Source organism: Capricornis sumatraensis, chromosome 16 (assembly GCF_032405125.1).
Source record: "Capricornis sumatraensis isolate serow.1 chromosome 16, serow.2, whole genome shotgun sequence".
Lineage (NCBI taxonomy): Eukaryota > Metazoa > Chordata > Mammalia > Artiodactyla > Bovidae > Capricornis > Capricornis sumatraensis.
The window spans coordinates 24332364-24338471 of record NC_091084.1 but is presented as its reverse complement, the minus strand read 5'-3'; positions in this window follow the sequence as shown (position 1 = coordinate 24338471).

Sequence of the window (6108 nt, the reverse complement as noted above, 5' to 3'; positions counted from 1 at the left end):
TGTTAAGATGGCAGTTCTCCCCCAAATTGATCATTATATTCGACTCAATCTCCACCAAAATTGCAGCAGGTTTTTTTGCAGAAGTTGACAACCTGTGCCTAAAATGTATGTGTGTGCTCTGTGCTAAGTCACTTCAGTTGTGTCTGACTGTGACCCTATGGACTAGCCTCCCAGAACCTTCTGTCCATGGGAGTCTCCAGGCAAGAATACTGGAGTGGATTGCCTTGTTCTCCTCCAGGAGATTTTCCCAACTCAGGGATCAAACCCGTGTCTCCTGTGTCTCCTGCATTGCAGGCATATTCTTTACCTACTGAGCCACCTGGGAAGCAAGAAATCCAAAAGCATGGAATCGCCAAAATTTTTTAAAAAACAAAAAAGTTGGATAATTTTCATTTCCTAATCTTAAAATTTAATATGAGCTACGGTACTCAGAATAGGTTGGTATTGGCACACGGGTAAACATATAGATCAATGGAACAAATTTGAGAGTCCAGAAATAAACCCCTATATTTATGGCCAATTAATTTTTGACAAAAGCAATTTGATAGAAAAGGAGAGTTTTCAACAAATGATGATGAAACAACTGAATATCCACATGCAAAATGAACAAACAAAGAGATGAACTAGACCCTTCCCCCTATATTCAGAAATTGATTCAAAATCAGAGACTTCAATGTAAAAACTGAAGTTGTAAAACTTTTAAAATAAAACAGGAGAAAATGTCAGGAACTTTGAGTTAAAAAAAAAAAAAAGAACTTTGAGTTAGGCAAAGACTTTTTTTAGACACAACCCAAGAAGCATGATCTGTAAAAGAAAAAGTTTAATAAATTGAACTTTATCAAAATTCAAAATTTGGGAGTTAAACTGCATGAATGGTGCAGGGGACCTCTAGATAATATCTTTGCAAGGTCCTGTGATTCTTTATTATTCCAAATTTTAAATTTTTTCAAAAAATTTTATTCAAAAGATGTCATTAAGAAAGTAAAAAAGCAAGCTACAGAGAAAATATTTGTAAATCACATGTATGGCAAAAAATTTGTATCCAGAAAATACAAGGAAGTATTCAATTCAATAAAAAGACAATCCAATTTTTTTAATGGGCATAAGATTTAAATAGAAATTTCTCCAAAGAAGATATACAAATGACTAATAAGCACATAAAATGATGCCTAACATTATTAGCCACCAGGGAAGGTATATTAGTTATTAGGCAAATGCAAATTAAGACCCAATAAGATACCACTTCACATCCACCAGAATGGCTATGATCAAAACAATAGAAAAAGGAGGGGCAAATTAGGGGTACAGGGCTGAGATATAAAGCACTAGGTATAAAATAGCTAAGAAACAAAGACATATTAATATTATATAGCACAGAGAATTAGAGCCATATCTCATAATAACTTTTAATAGAGTATAATCTATAAAAATGCTTAATTACTATACTGTACATGCCGTGTTGGAGATGACTCTTGAGAGTCCCTTGGAGACTGCAAGGAGATCCAACCAATCCATCCTAAAGGAGATCAGTCCTGGGTGTTCATTGGAAGGACTGATGCTGAAGCTGAAACTCCATTACTTTGGCCACCTGATGTGAAGAACTGACTCACTGGAAGAGACCCTGATGCTGGGAAGGATTGGGGGCAGGAGGAGAAGGGGACAACAGAGGATGAGATGGCTGGATGGCATCACTGACTCGATGGACATGAGTTTGAGTGAACTCTGGGAGTTGGTGATGGACAGGGAGGCCTGGCGTGCTGCGATTCATGGGGTCACAAAGAGTCGGACACAACTGAGCGACTGAACTGAACTGAACAGAACATGTAAAATTAATATATTGGGGGGCTCTGAAAAGTATTTATTTTTTAGTTTTTAAATTTTTATTGGAGTATAATTGCTTTACAATATGTGTCAGTTTCTACTGTACAGCAAAGTGAATCAGCTAACATATATCCTTTTTCTTTGGATTTCCTTCCCATTTAAGTCACCACAGAGCATTGAGTAGAGTTCCCTATGCTATGCAGTAGGTTCTCATTAGCTATCTATTTTATACATAGTATTAATGATGTATATATGTCAATCCCAATCTCCCAATTTATTTCACTCCCTCTTTCCCCCTTGGTATCCATACATTTATTTGTTCTCTATATCTGTGTCTCTATTTCTGTTTCGTAAATAAAATCATCTATACCAATTTTTTCAGATTTCACATATATGCATTAATATATGATATTTGTGTTCTATTTCTGATTTACTATGCTCTGCATGACAGTCTTTAGGTGTCTCTACAAATGACCCTATTTCGTTCCTTTTTATGTCTAAGTAATATTCCATTGTGTATATATACCCCATCTTCTTTATCCATTCCTCTGTCGATGAACATTTAGGTTGTTTCATGTAATAACAACACTCTAGGTTGTTACAATAGCATGTCCTGGCTACTATAAATAGTGCTGCAATAAACATTGAGGTACATGTGTCTTTTTTAATTATGGTTTTCTCCGGGTATATGCCCAGTTGAAGCTAATAAAGTATTTTAAGTTAACTGTATTTAATGGAAGCCTGGCATACTGCAGTCCATGGGGTTGCAAAGCATCAGATACAACTGAACGACTGAACAACAACACAATACTTAAGTTAGTAAAAAATTAATAAATAAAAAGACAATAACAAGTGCTGACAAAAAAATCTGAAGAAACAGGAAATCCCATACACTGCTGTTAGAAATATGAAGTAGTAGAGTCACTTTGGAAAGCAATTTTGCAATTTCTTATAAGGTTAAGTATAATTTTTTCATATAGCTCAGAAATCCACTGCTACATACCTACTCGAGAAAATAAGACATATGTTTCCACAGTTATACATTAATGTATATGTATTAATGCTGTGCACAGCAGCATTATTCCTAACAGGCAAAAAGTGGAAAGAGCCCAAATGTCCCTCAACTAGTGAAGAGATGAATAAAATTTAGTAGTGCCATATTGAAATATCAATACTAATTTAAAAAGTATAAAATACAGATAAATACTACAACATGAATGAACTTTAAAAATATTACATTAAAAAAGTCAAATACAGAAGATTGCATGTTATGTGATATTCTATTTTTATACAATGTCCAGAAAAGACAAATCTGTTAAGAAAAGAAAAGTAGGTTCAAGTTTGCCTAGAGTTGGGGTGGGAATGGGGATTAACTGTAAACAGATATGAAAATCATACTGGGGAGAAGACAATGTTCTAAACCTGGATGTGGTAGTGGTTGCACAACTTGGTAAACTTCCTAAAACTCCTTGAATTTGTATCCTTAAATTTGATGAATTTATTGTATGTAAATTATGCCTCAATAAAATTACTTTTACAAATTCCATTTGATTGAATTTTTATGTAAACTTTTATTATTTTTTCCTTACTATAAAATTAAGACATATTTGTTACAGAAACTGTAGAAAATACCGTGTAACAGAAAGAAGAAAATTCAAAGTGCCCATTGCGTCCATCTTCAGACAACCATCTCTGACATCTTGGCATAGGTCCTTAGTTTTCCTTTCTATAAAAACATGAGCTGAAAAACTAAAAATTCCCTGCCCCTTGATCTAGACAGAATCTGCTATACCTTTTCAATAATTTTTCAAAGCTTCACTTGAAATCTTGGACATACAAAGGGATAACTTGAACTGAGTCTTGACATAAGGGATGGTTCTGCATAAGGAAAGAGGAGGCTCTGAGAGGGAGAGCACAATGAAAGTTCTAGCTTGAGTTTCCTGCCTTCCCACAAAAAACAGAGTCTACTACAAGGACTTTTGTGCAAGTAATTTATTTTGGATGTAATCCCAGGGAGCAAGAATGAGAAAGCTAGGATGAGAAAGGGAATGTGCAAGCTAATATAAGGTGTGTTATCAAGGTTCTCACTATGGGCCTGACTTGTCCAGAACCACATGAGAAGCATACAAAATGCCTTCCAAAATTATCTCCCTGCAGGGAGGGAGGCAAGGGGATATACCCATAAGCTCCAGACACCCGTTAATCGAAGGTTGCCCCTGGGGATGTTAATCCCCACACTTAGCAGTGCTTGGCCAGGCAGATTTACGTGTGGCAGAAAGTGAAAACACACACAGCACACTCAAGACAATATTGTTAGTATGAGATAGCATGGCACTGTCCACTGCAGTTACTGTGGAAATCAGAAGTGAGCTGAAGCAATGTGACACAGGGCACCAGACTGGATCAAGCAAGAGGGTGAAGCTTAAGTAGAAAGAAATCACCATAGCTGATTCACGTTGTTGTACAGGAAAAACCAACGCAACATTGAAAAGCAATTATCTATCAATTAAAATTTTTTAAAAATCACCAGAGGACTTTTGAGCAGATGTTTTACTTCTTTCTTTCCAATCTATTTGGATTATTCTTTTCCTTATTTTACCATATGGTTACTGCTACTGCTAAGTCACTTTAGTTGTGTCCGACTCTGTGCGACCCCATAGACGGCAGCCCACCAGGCTCCCCCGTCCCCGGGATTCTCCAGGCAAGAACACTGGAGTGGGTTGCCATTTCCTTCTCCAATACATGAAAGTGAAAAGTGAAAGTGAAGTCAATCAGTCGTGTCCTACTCTTCGCTACCCCATGGACTGTAGCCTACCAGGCTCCTCTGTCCATGGGATATTCCAGGCAAGAGTACTGGAGTGGGGTGCCATTGCCTTTTCCAACCATATGGTTAGAACCTCGGTAAAATGTTGACTAGAAGTGATGAGAAACAGCATATTTGCCTTATTCTCAATCTTAGAAAGAAATCAATCAATATTTCATCATTATATATGATATTAAGTTCAGTTGCTCAGTCATGCCTATTTGCGACCCCATGGACTGCAGCACACGCCAGGCTTCCTTGTCCATCACCAACTCCTGGAGATTGCTCAAACTCATGTCCATTGAGTCAGTGATGCCATCCTACCATCTCATCCTCTGTTGTCCCCTTCTCCTCCTGCATTCAATCCTTCCCAGCTTCAGGGTCTTTTCCAATGATTCACTTCTTTGTATCAGGTGGCCAAAGTATTGGAGCTTCACTTTCAGCATGAGTCCTTCCAGTGAATATTCAAGACTGATTTCCTTTAGGATTGACTGGTTTGATCTCCTTGCAGTCTAAGGGACTCTCAAGACTATTCTCCAACACCATAGTTCGAAAGCATCAATTCTTCCATGCTCAGCTTTCTTTGTGGTCCAAATCTCACATCCATATATGACTACTGGAAAAACCGTAGCTTTGACTATTCAGATCTTTGTTTGCAAAGTGATGGCTCTGCTTTTTAACACATTGTCTAGGTTTGTCATAGCATTCTTCCAAGGAGCAAACCTTTTTAAATTTCCTGGCTGCAGTCACCATCCACATTGATTTTGGAGCCCAAGAAAATGAAATCAGACAGTTTTCACATTTTCCCCATCTATTTGCCATGAAGTGATAGGACCAGATACCATGATTTTCCTTTTTTCAATTGAATTTTAAGCTAGCTTTTTCACTCTTCTCTTTTATCTTCATCAAGAGGTTCTTTAATTCCTCTTCACTTTCTGCCATAAGGGTGGTGTCATCTGCATATCTGAGGCTGTTGATATTTCTCCCGGCAAACTTGACCACAAGCTTGTGATTCATCCAGCCTGGCATCTCACACGATGTATTCTGCATATAAGTTAAATAAGCAGGGTGACAATATACACCCTTGACATACTCCTTTTCAATTTTGACCCAGTCCATTGTTCCATGTCCAGTTCTAACTGTTGCTTCTTGTCCTGCATACAGGTTTCTCAAGTTAGGCAGGCTATGTGATCTTGTATTCCCATCTTATTAACAACATGCCACAATTTGTTGTGATCCACACAGTCAAAGGCTTCAGGATAGTCAATGAAACAGAAGTAGGTGTTTTTCTGAAACTCTTGCTTTTCCTAGGATCCAACAAATGTTGGCAATTTGATCTCTGGTTCCTCTGCCTTTTCTAAATCCAGCTTGTACATCTGAAATTTCTTGTTTCACATACTGCTGAAGTCTAGCTTGAAGGATTTTGAGTGTAATCTTGCTGGCATGTGAAATGAGTGCAATTGTGCAGTAGTTTGAACATTCTT